This window comes from Pseudophryne corroboree, chromosome 11 (assembly GCF_028390025.1).
Source record: "Pseudophryne corroboree isolate aPseCor3 chromosome 11, aPseCor3.hap2, whole genome shotgun sequence".
NCBI lineage: Eukaryota > Metazoa > Chordata > Amphibia > Anura > Myobatrachidae > Pseudophryne > Pseudophryne corroboree.
In genome coordinates this window covers 308,460,998-308,474,436 of record NC_086454.1, presented here as the reverse complement: position 1 = coordinate 308,474,436, position 13,439 = coordinate 308,460,998, and positions in this window count along the sequence as shown.

Here is a 13,439-nt window from a genome sequence, read left to right as displayed (position 1 = left end):
ATAGCACACACACATCACATAGGGGGTCATTCCGACCCGATCGCTCGCTGCAGTTTGTCGCAGCGCATCAATCGGGTCGGAACTGCGCATGCGCTGGCGCCGCAGTGCGCCGGCGCATGGCAGTCGTCGTTGCCTAGCGAACGCCTCTGAGACAGAGGCAGTCGCTGGGCGGGAGGGGGCTGAAAGGCGGCGTCAAGCCGCCGTTTAGGGGGCACGGTCCGGCCACTGCAGGCGTGGCCGGACCGTTGGGAGGGGTGGGCTGCGGCGGCTGCGTGACGTCTCACGCAGCCGCTGCGGCCAGCGGCAGCAACGAACAACTCCCGGCCAGCCGCAGGAGCTGCTGTGCGATGCTTTTGTATTTGTACGGGGGGGGGGGGGGGGGGGGGGGGGGGTGCACTGAAATGCTGGGCGGACTAGCCCTGTGCTGGGCATCCCCCCGCATGTCAGGGAAGGTGATCATAGCTGTGCTAAATTTAGCACAGCTACGTTCAACTCGGAATAGTCCTTTACAGAGGTCATTTCAGTCCCTGACCCAGTGGAGCTTACACTCTATATTCCCTATCACATGGACACATATACAGACTAGAAGTCAATTAACTTACCAGTATGTTTTGGAGCGTGGAGGAGACCCAGGCAAACACTGTGGGGAAAAACATACAAACTACACACAGATGGGGTCTTGGCCAGGAATCGAACTCATGACTTCAAGTATTGAGTAATCAGGATAAGATCATCTCCCCATATTATTTCTCTAGAGCCATAGTGCCAGGGTCAGGGGGGCTGTGATAACCAACCCAAATCCCCCCCACAAGACAGAGTTGTTTGTTCCTGGTGGACCTTTCTTTAGTATCTCCCCCTCTACTTCCCCATAACCGCAGTTTTATCTGTACAGCCGTAAACTCACAGACATAGACACCATACTCACATATTCTGACCAGTACTATCCTGACCTGGTTATAAAGCCCCAACATTTATGCAGCGCTGCATTATATGTTATTGCTACTTATGTTCAGCAGAGGGCTTGACTGCCAAAGTAGCCAGGGTTGAAGCACCTATGGGGCCAATATGGGGGCTGATGGGTCACCGAAGCCTCACGTATATATATGTGTTTCTTTCACCCATGCGTAGTACATGACCCATGGCCCTTGCACACTTTTGTGTTGTGCCCCCCCCCCCCCCCCCCCCCCCCCCCGCTAGTTTGTTTAAGCTCTCCACAAAACACTCTCCCTTAAGAACAGCGCCAACCAAGTTCATACGTTACAAACGCTGCATGTGTGCTACCAGGTGATCACAGCACAGGACTATGGGGCTGAGGTAGACGCAGGTCACACAGCAGCTGCTGTGCAATAATATGCTAATGCTGCAGGAGGCGTCTGAAGGCAAAAGACAGCCATTGCCGCCATTGTAGATCTGAGCTCTGCATCTAAAGATACAGCATTGGATCACCATGGCAACCATCAATCGCAGCATTGGCCATCTCAGTAACCCTACCATCGGAGATGAGCGCACACCATTGGGATTGCACAGATCTCTGAACCAGCCCCCACTATAAAATAAGATGGTATACAACTGAGTCAAAGGAGGTTTTCAGGCATGATGAGATCTTTGAGGGCCTCATCTGCCCAATACCGTAGATCTCAGTAGGGCCTGGGAAGCTGATGGGACATGACCAGGCCTCTGTCATCTCTGGGTGGCTACAGCCGCTGCACAACCTATAACTGAGGTGGTACCGTCACTGACTACACCTGAAACCGGTCCCTTACAAACAGTGTGATACGTTTCTGTGACAATCTGCAACATCATAATAGTAGGCTCAATGGGAAAAATAGACGTTACGGTCTCTGAAATCTCCCCTCTGCACATTTCTGATAGACAATCCATGTTACTGTCTAATCCACTGTGCTAGTATTGCCAAACTCCATCACACCCAAAGGTGCAATTCCAGCCAGCCACAGATATATTACCCTGACAGTCTCAGAGTAGAGATGTGCACTTGAAATTTTTCGGGTTTTGTGTTTTGGTTTTGGGTTCGGTTCCGCGGCCGTGTTTTGGGTTCGACCGCGTTTTGGCAAAACCTCACCGAATTTTTTTTGTCGGATTCGGGTGTGTTTGGATTCGGGTGTTTTTTTCAAAAAACACTAAAAAACAGCTTAAATCATAGAATTTGGGGGTCATTTTGATCCCAAAGTATTATTAACCTCAAAAACCATAATTTCCACTCATTTTCAGTCTATTCTGAATACCTCACAATATTATTTTTAGTCCTAAAATTTGCACCGAGGTCGCTGGATGACTAAGCTAAGCGACCCTAGTGGCCGACACAAACACCTGGCCCATCTAGGGAGTGGCACTGCAGTGTCACGCAGGATGTCCCTTCCAAAAAACCCTCCCCAAACAGCACATGACGCAAAGAAGAAAAAAAGAGGCGCAATGAGGTAGCTGTGTGAGTAAGCTAAGCGACCCTAGTGGCCGACACAAACACCTGCCCCATCTAGGAGTGGCACTGCAGTGTCACGCAGGATGTCCCTTCCAAAAAACCCTCCCCAAACAGCACATGACGCAAAGAAAAAAGAGACGCAATGAGGTAGCTGTGTGACTAAGCTTAGCGACCCTAGTGGCCGACACAAACACACCGGGCCCATTTAGGAGTGGCACTGCAGTGTCACGCAGGATGGCCCTTACAAAAACACTCCCCCCAAGCAGCACATGACGCAAATAAAAATGAAAGAAAAAAGAGGTGCAAGATGGAATTGTCCTTGGGCCCTCCCACCCACCCTTATGTTGTATAAACAGGACATGCACACTTTAACCAACCCATCATTTCAGTGACAGGGTCTGCCACACGACTGTGACTGAAATGACGGGTTGGTTTGGACCCCCACCTAAAAAGAAGCAATTAATCTCTCCTTGCACAAACTGGCTCTACAGAGGCAAGATGTCCACCTCATCATCATCCTCCGATATATCACCGTGTACATCCCCCTCCTCACAGATTATCAATTCGTCCCCACTGGAATCCACCATCTCAGCTCCCTGTGTACTTTGTGGAGGCAATTGCTGCTGGTCAATGTCTCCACGGAGGAATTGATTATAATTCATTTTAATGAACATCATCTTCTCCACATTTTCTGGATGTAACCTCGTACGCCGATTGCTGACAAGGTGAGCGGCGGCACTAAACACTCTTTCGGAGTACACACTTGTGGGAGGGCAACTTAGGTAGAATAAAGCAGTTTGTGTAAGGGCCTCCAAATTGCCTCTTTTTCCTGCCAGTATAAGTACGGACTGTGTGACGTGCCTACTTGGATGTGGTCACTCATATAATCCTCCACCATTCTTTCAATGGTGAGAGAATCATATGCAGTGACAGTAGACGACATGTCCGTAATCGTTGTCAGGTCCTTCAGTCCGGACCAGATGTCAGCATCAGCAGTCGCTCCAGACTGCCCTGCATCACCGGCCAGCGGGTGGGCTCGGAATTCTGAGCCTTTTCCTCGCACCCCCAGTTGCGGGAGAATGTGAAGGAGGAGATGTTGACAGGTCGCGTTCCGCTTGACTTGACAATTTTCTCACCAGCAGGTCTTTGAACCCCAGCAGACTTGTGTCTGCCGGAAAGAGAGATCCAAGGTAGGCTTTAAATCTAGGATCGAGCATGGTGGCCAAAATGTAGTGCTCTGATTTCAACAGATTGACCACCCCGTGAATCCTTGTTAAGCGAATTAAGGGCTCCATCCACAAGTCCCACATGCCTAGCGGAATCGCTCTGTGTTAGCTCCTCCTTCAATGTCTCCAGCTTCTTCTGCAAAAGCCTGATGAGGGGAATGACCTGACTCAGGCTGGCAGTGTCTGAACTGACTTCACGTGTGGCAAGTTCAAAGGGCATCAGAACCTTGCACAACGTTGAAATCATTCTCCACTGCGCTTGAGACAGGTGCATTCCACCTCCTATATCGTGCTGAATTGTATAGGCTTGAATGGCCTTTTGTTACCACCTCGTTACCACTTCTTGCTTCAGATGATGGCAGGGCAGGTTCAGTTGTTTTTGGTGGTGCTCCAGTCTTCTGTACGTGGTGCCTGTACGCCGAAAGTGTCCCGCAATTCTTCTGGCCACCGACAGCATCTCTTGCACACCCCTGTCGTTTTTTAAAAAATTCTGCACCACCAAATTCAAGGTATGTGCAAAACATGGGACGTGCTGGAATTTGCCCATATTTAATGCACACACAATATTGCTGGCGTTGTCCGATGCCACAAATCCACAGGAGAGTCCAATTGGGGTAAGCCATTCCGCGATGATCTTCCTCAGTTGCCGTAAGAGGTTTTCAGCTGTGTGCGTATTCTGGAAAGCGGTGATACAAAGCGTAGCCTGCCTAGGAAAGAGTTGGCGTTTGCGAGATGCTGCTACTGGTGCCGCCGCTGCTGTTCTTGCGGCGGGAGTCCATACATCTACCCAGTGGGCTGTCACAGTCATATAGTCCTGACCCTGCCCTGCTCCACTTGTCCACATGTCCGTGGTTAAGTGGACATTGGGTACAACTGCATTTTTTAGGACACTGGTGAGTCTTTTTCTGACGTCCGTGTACATTCTCGGTATCGCCTGCCTAGAGAAGTGGAACCTAGATGGTATTTGGTAACGGGGGCACACTGCCTCAATAAATTGTCTAGTTCCCTGTGAACTAACGGCGGATACCGGACGCACGTCTAACATCAACATAGTTGTCAAGGCCTCAGTTATCCGCTTTGCAGCAGGATGACTGCTGTGATATTTCATCTTCCTCGCAAAGGACTGTTGGACAGTCAATTGCTTACTGGAAGTAGTACAAGTGGTCTTCCGACTTCCCCTCTGGGATGACGATCGACTCCCAGCAGCAACAACAGCAGCGCCAGCAGCAGTAGGCATTACACTCAAGGATGCATCGGAGGAATCCCAGGCAGGAGAGGACTCGTCAGAATTGCCAGTGACATGGCCTGCAGGACTATTGGCATTCCTGGGTAAGGAGGAAATTGACACTGAGGGAGTTGGTGGGGTGGTTTGCGTGAGCTTGGTTACAAGAGGAAGGGATTTACTGGTCAGTGGACTGCTTCCGCTGTCACCCAAAGTTTTTGAACTTGTCACTGACTTATTATGAATGCGCTGCAGGTGACGTATAAGGGAGGATGTTCCGAGGTGGTTAACGTCCTTACCCCTACTTATTACAGCTTGACAAAGGCAACACACGGCTTGACACCTGTTGTCCGCATTTCTGTTGAAATACTTCCACACCGAAGAGCTGATTTTTTTTGTATTTTCACCTGGCATGTCAATGGCCATATTCCTCCCACGGACAACAGGTGTCTCCCCGGGTGCCTGACTTAAACAAACCACCTCACCATCAGAATCCTCCTGGTCAATTTCCTCCCCAGCGCCAGCAACACCCATATCCTCCTCATCCTGGTGTACTTCAACACTGACATCTTCAATCTGACTATCAGGAACTGGACTGCGGGTGCTCCTTCCAGCACTTGCAGGGGGCGTGCAAATGGTGGAAGGCGCATGCTCTTCACGTCCAGTGTTGAGAAGGTCAGGCATCGCAACCGACACAATTGGACTCTCCTTGTGGATTTGGGATTTCGAAGAACGCACAGTTCTTTGCGGTGCTTTTGCCAGCTTGAGTCTTTTCATTTTTCTAGCGAGAGGCTGAGTGCTTCCATCCTCATGTGAAGCTGAACCACTAGCCATGAACATAGGCCAGGGCCTCAGCCGTTCCTTGCCACTCCGTGTGGTAAATGGCATATTGGCAAGTTTACGCTTCTCCTCCGACAATTTTATTTTAGGTTTTGGAGTCCTTTTTTTACTGATATTTGGTGTTTTGGATTTTACATGCTCTGTACTATGACATTGGGCATCGGCCTTGGCAGACGACGTTGCTGGCATTTCATCGTCTCGGCCATGACTAGTGGCAGCAGCTTCAGCACGAGGTGGAAGTGGATCTTGATCTTTCCCTAATTTTGGAACCTCAACATTTTTGTTCTCCATATTTTAATAGGGACAACTAAAAGGCACCTCAGGTAAACAATGGAGATGGATGGATACTAGTATACTTATGGATGGACTGCCGAGTGCCGACACAGAGGTAGCTACAGCCGTGGACTACCGTACTGTGTCTGCTGCTAATATAGACTGGATGATAATGAGATGAAATCAATATATATGTATATATAATATCACTAGTACTGCAGCCGGACAGGTATATATTATATATTTATTATGTAATGACTGATGACGGACCTGCTGGACACTGTCAGCTCAGCAGCACCGCAGACTGCTACAGTAAGCTACTATAGTAGTATGTATAAAGAAGAAAGAAAAAAACAACAACCACGGGTAGGTGGTATACAATTATGGATGGACTGCCGAGTGCCGACACAGAGGTAGCTACAGCCGTGGACTACCGTACTGTGTCTGCTGCTAATATAGACTGGATGATAATGAGATGAAATCAATATATATGTATATATAATATCACTAGTACTGCAGCCGGACAGGTATATATTATATATTTATTATGTAATGACTGATGACGGACCTGCTGGACACTGTCAGCTCAGCAGCACCGCAGACTGCTACAGTAAGCTACTATAGTAGTATGTATAAAGAAGAAAGAAAAAAACAACAACCACGGGTAGGTGGTATACAATTATGGATGGACTGCCGAGTGCCGACACAGAGGTAGCTACAGCCGTGGACTAACGTACTGTGTCTGCTGCTAATATAGACTGGATGATAATGAGATGAAATCAATATATATGTATATATAATATCACTAGTACTGCAGCCGGACAGGTATATATTATATATTTATTATGTAATGACTGATGACGGACCTGCTGGACACTGTCAGCTCAGCAGCACCACAGACTGCTACAGTAAGCTACTATAGTAGTATGTATAAAGAAGAAAGAAAAAAACAACAACCACGGGTAGGTGGTATACAATTATGGATGGACTGCCGAGTGCCGACACAGAGGTAGCTACAGCCGTGGACTAACGTACTGTGTCTGCTGCTAATATAGACTGGATGATAATGAGATCAAATCAATATATATGTATATATAATATCACTAGTACTGCAGCCGGACAGGTATATATTATATATTTATTATGTAATGACTGATGACGGACCTGCTGGACACTGTCAGCTCAGCAGCACCGCAGACTGCTACAGTAAGCTACTATAGTAGTATGTATAAAGAAGAAAGAAAGAAAAAAAAACACGGGTAGGTGCTAGGTGGTATACAATATTATATATATATTATATACAATTATATATATATATATAATATATATTAAACTCATAAACTGGTGGTGATTTATTAAACTGGTGGTCAGGTCACTGGTCACACTATCAGCAACTTGCAAGTAGTACTCCTGAGTCCTAAGCAGACAATCACAATATATATTATACTGGTGGTCAGTGTGGTCACAAACAATGGCAGTGTGGCTGGCACTCTGGCAGCAAAAGTGTGCACTGTACGTTATATGTACTCCTGAGTCCTGAGTCCTGCTCTCAGACTCTAACTGCTCCCCACTGTCAGTGTCTCCCCCACAAGTCAGATAATACAGTCACACTATCTCTCTCTATCACTTCAGCAAGTACTAGTAGTAGTAGTACTCCTCCTAATGCTCCCCAAATTACTACTGTGTCTCTCTCTGTCTCACTCTCTTCTCGAATCTCTATAAACGGAGAGGACGCCAGACACGTCCTCTCCCTATGAATTTCAATGCACGTGTGAAAAATGGCGGCGACGCGCGGCTCCTTATATAGAATCCGAGTCTCGCGATAGAATCCGAGCCTCGCGAGAATCCGACAGCGTGATGATGACGTTCGGGCGCGCTCGGGTTAACCGAGCAAGGCGGGAAGATCCGAGTCGCTCGGACCCGTGTAAAAAAAACATGAAGTTCGGGCGGGTTCGGATTCCGAGGAACCGAACCCGCTCATCTCTATCTCAGAGGGCTTATTGCTGCTGTAGGGGGATTACAGGGATCTAAAATAAATATTATTCAGTCTGTGCAATGCATGTCGCTGGTGTTGGGAGAGCAGCACTCTGAGCTGCCTTCATCACTTTGTTCTGTGCATATATGCTGGGCACTAGGGCCCAGAGTCTGTACGGAGGTGCAATCTCCAACCTGATGTGCTACTGCACATGTGCAGACCGCAGCCATTGTACTGCGTATGAATGTCACAGTACTTCACAAAACATGCAGTATTAGCTCCTGAAGTGAGACACCGAGATACCTGCTATTATTATTCTTACATTTTATTTATAAGGAGCCACAAGAGGTTTGCAGTGCCATAATACGGCATTAGAACAATATAGGGTAAATATGACATCACATTACAGAAACCAAAACTAAACGGAGCACAAGTAACAAGTAGCACCATACCTCCCAACTGACCCGATTTCAGCGGGACAGTCCTGCTATTCGGACACGGCATCTAAACAGTGCAGGGAGTGAGGCGGGGGCTGCTCAGGAGCTCTGGGCACGCCCCCAAAATGACGGAAATCGGGGGTCGTCCGACAAGGTCACGCCCCTTCTGACGAAACCCCATCCCCTTTTGGGTGCGGACGTGCCTCTGGCGCAGCAAATCCCGCCGGACATTATTACAAAGTTGGGAGGTATGTAGCACCACAAATCTCAATACACAATACAGCTAGAATGTAAGGTAATGGGCATACTACTGGTTGAGTGCAGCCATTGGGAGAGATGACAGCTATGAGTGAGAGATGATGTGAGTTAGACAGCCGCTGGGTAGGTGAGCGCTGTAGTAGAAGTGCAAGAGAGGAGGGCTGTGAGAACAGGAGGTAGGAGGGCCCTGCTCCAAGGAGCTTTCAATCTAGGGGAAGAGGAAAGAAGGCATCCTGGTTAAGGACTCTCTGTGTGGCCTAACAGTCACTGTCACATCTGCTGTGTCCATATTGTAATCACCATCCCAATAGTGTATATCAATAGCTGGTTCCCGGGGAATTGCATCCACTGTGTATAGGTTATAAATGCACGCCGGCTACACGTATTCTCTCTCCCTGTACATGCCGTCTGCACCTTCTCCACAAAGTAGTAGCACCCTTTAGTACTGGAAGGGGGAAGACGTCACAGCATCTGGCCGCTCAAAGTACCAATGTCCTCTTCTTGCCCCCAGGGGCGTATCTATGCAATGGCCAGGATGGCATACTCCAGGGGCGCCTGTCGAAGGGGGGCGCCGTCCATTGGTGCCTATACTTTCCTATACTTTCAATGGAAGTTTAAAGAGCCAAAAATCGGTACAGACCATAAAAAAAGAGGTACTGTGCCTGCCAAAAGGTTCCCCTGCTACCCGCCGCACCCACCCCTCCCCCACCTGTGGTACCCCCGCACCCACAGTGGCTCCGGACCCCAACCACGGCACCCACGCACCCACCCCTACCCCACCCACGGCACCAACACACCAGCCCCTCCCCCACCCGCGCCACCCCCGCAACCACCCGTGGCACTCCCGGACACCCTCCCCCATCCGTGTTTCCCCTGCACCCGCCACTCCATCAACCACAGCACCTACTAGGTGATTCATCAGGCCCTGCGTGCTCTGTTCACGCCATAGCAAGGGGCTACGGCCCCTTAACCATCGCACGCCCTTTGTCCGTGCAATATTTAACCACTCACACAATTATAATTGCAGTGGTTAAGGGGGTGTAGCCCCTTCCGATGGTGCCAATGGCACGATGAAACACCTAATATATATATATATATATATATATATATATATATATATATATATATAAAACAACGTGCAGGGGTGCGGCACTCAGGCTCTGAACAAACTTCACACGAGTCAGTGGATAGTGTTCAGCCTATATCTTATGGAAATTATTCAAATATTAGGATTGCTGTTTGATGTCAATATTTCTAGTATTTCTTGTAATGCATATTTTGAAATGTATATTTCAGTGTTTTGCACCTTTTCTAATAATGGGTGTATAATGTTGTATTGTGCTACGATTTGTTTCTATGTTCCTCCTGTTTACATGTTACCATGGTGATGGCATTCACACGTGGGTGCACGGTCTCAGTATGGTGACGTCACTGCTCAACGTGGCAGCGGGGAGGGTGAGCGGTCCCAGCCCTGACGCCCACATTCATTGTTGGTGAGCACCTATAAAGGTATGTTGTTTGTGTTTGCTCTGTATCCTGATGACAATATATAGATATTGAAACGTTGAACACTAACTACTGACTCGTGTGAAGTTTGTACAGAGCCTGAGTGCCGCCCCCACGTTGTTACAGGTTCTTTGTGAAGGCACCGGCGCAGCTAAGTGGAAAGCATAGAGTGGCAGACCTGGGAGCTTTATATATAAATGGAAACCTATGAGCAGCATTGCTGTATAACACTCAGTCTTGCAATTAGCATCACTCTGTAGTAATTAGTTTGGTAATAAGGCATCACTCTCTCTCCTAGTGATCTGATGTCAGTCTGCCAGCAATAAACACTGACATACGGACGGCTCTCCCTAGGGTACAGTATTACTTAAGTGACGGAGCCTTTTCCTGGGTGTACTTCCACCACAGATGACAGTGAATGACTAGTCTGCCATATTGTGACACTGTGATTTATAACCTGGCCGTTCACTGTATCCCTGACTATCATTACAGATAACCGGCTCCATATATTTCCAACAAAAGCTTTGACTTTATAAAGCGTTCATATGAGAGCAATGACTCCACTATAGCGAGAACGGGATTGTGGGGCGGTTTATTGTAGGTAGAAGACCTCTAAATCCAAAAAAATTCCACTAGAGATAGAGCTTCTCCCTATTTACCAAGCTATGGGGGATATGCGTTTTTGCACAGCGGGGTGATCAGATCCAAACTGCGCATGCATGTGCACCGCAATGTGCAGGCACGACGGATGGCTGCAAAGTGGATCGCCGGTCAGCGACAGTTTGTGCGAAGGATCCATTTGCATGGGCGTTCGCAAGGAGATTGACAGGGAGAAGGCGTTTGTGGGTGGAAACTGACCGTTTTCTGGGAGTGTTTGGAAAAACGCAGGCGTGTCCAAGCATTTGCAGGGTGGGTGTCTGACGTCAAATCCGGTCCCAAACAGGATGATGTGATCGCAGCAGCTGAGTAAGTCCTGGGCTGTGCAGAGACTGCACAAAATCTGTTATTGCGGCTCTTCTACACATGCGTTCGCACACTTGCACAGCTAAAATACACTCCCCTGTGGGCGGCGACTATGCGAATGCAGGACTACGAAAATCGCTGCCCAGCAATCAGGTCTGAATTACCCCCTTAGTCTATGCCTCCAGTGCACTGCACATATGTGACCCAGTGTGACCTGGGCCAAGCGTAGGCTGGCAAACTTCAAGAGGCTGTGAAAAGGCGAGCCTCTACTGCACCAGTATTGCTCATCTACCTCAATATTGTTAATGATAAATAGCTGTAATAGACAATTCTCTATTACTGAGATAACAATAACAGACAATCTCTTCTATCGCTGCCTCTTATGATGTGTACACACGGTGAGATATTTTCTTACGATTTTGCCTATATAGTCAAAATCGTAAGAAAAGTTAGTGCAGATCGCAAGGTGAAAGTCACCTTGCGATCCCAATTCGATGACGATGCGCAGTCCTGCGCAGTCGGCATCGCAAGCCTAGATAGACTGTGCAGGCAAGTCAATTTTGACTATCTCTATAGAAGAGATAGTCAAAATTGACACTTAGCCAAAATCGCACATAGTCAGTATCGCAAGGACACTCATTATATGCTTGCGATGCCGACCTAGCCCCTATCACATAGTGAGAATCGGGCTTATATATGTATATGTATATATATTATATAGAGATTATATCCGTATATACATATATAGAGTTATATCCACATATATAGAGATTATATCCGTATATACATATATAGAGATTATATCCATATATATAGAGATTATATCCGTATATATATATATATATATATATATATATATATACTGCTCAAAAAAATAAAGGGAACACTTATACAACACAATGTAACTCCAAGTCAATCACACTTCTGTGAAATCAAACTGTCCACTTAGGAAGCAACACTGATTGACAATCAATTTCACATGCTCTTGTGCAAATGGAATAGACAACAGGTGGGAATTATAGGCAATTAGCAAGACACCCCCAATAAAGGAGTTGTTCTGCAGGTGGTGACCACAGACCACTTCTCAGCTCCTATGCTTTCTGGCTGATGTTTTGGTCACTTTTGAAAGCTGGCGGTGCTTTCACTCTAGTGGTAGCATGAGACGGAGTCTACAACCCACACAGGTGGCTCAGGTAGTGCAGCTCATCCAGGATGGCACATCAATGCGAGCTGTGGCAAGAAGGTTTGCTGTGTCTGTCAACGTAGTGTCCAGAGCATGGAGGCGCTACCAGGAGACAGGCCAGTACATCAGGAGATGTGGAGAAGGCCGAAGGAGGGCAACAACCCAGCAGCAGGACCACTACCTCCACCTTTGTACAAGGAGGAACAGGAGGAGCACTGCCAGAGCCCTGCAAAATGACCTCCAGGAAGCCACAAATGTGCATGTGTCTACTCAAACGATCAGAAACAGACTCCATGAGGGTGGTATGACAGCCCGACGTCCACAGGTGGGAGTTGTGCTTACAGCCCAACACTGTGCAGGACGTTTGGCATTTGCCAGAGAACACCAAGATTGGCAAATTCACCACTGGCGCCCTGTGCTCTTCACAGATGAAAGCAGGTTCTCACTGAGCACATGTGACAGACGTGACAGAGTCTGGAGACGCCAAGGAGAACGTTCTGCTGCCTGCAACATCCTCCAGCATGACCGGTTTGGCAGTGGGTCAGTAATGGTGTGGGGTGGCATTTCTTTGGGGGGGGCCGCACAGCCCTCCATGTGCTCGCCAGAGGTAGCCTGACTGCCATTAGGTACCGAAATGAGATCCTCAGACCCCTTGTGAGACCATATGCTAGTGTGGTTGGCCCTGGGTTCCTCCTAATGCAAGACAATGCTAGACCTAATGTGGCTGGAGTGTGTCAGCAGTCCCTGCAAGACGAAGGCATTGATGCTATGGACTGGCCCGCCCGTTCCCCAGACCTAAATCCAATTGAGCACATCTGGGACATCATGTCTTGCTCCATCCACCAACGCCACGTTGCACCACAGACTGTCCAGGAGTTGGCGGATGCTTTAGTCCAGGTCTGAAGGAGATCCCTCAGGAGATCATCTGCCACCTCATCAGGAGCATGCCCAGGCGTTGTAGGGAGGTCATACAGGCACGTGGCGGCCACACACACTACTGAGTCTCATTTTGACTTGTTTTAAGGACATTACATCAAAGTTGGATCAGCCTGTAGTGTGTTTTTCCACTTTAATTTTGAGTGTGACTCCAAATCCAGACCTCCATGGGTTAATACATTT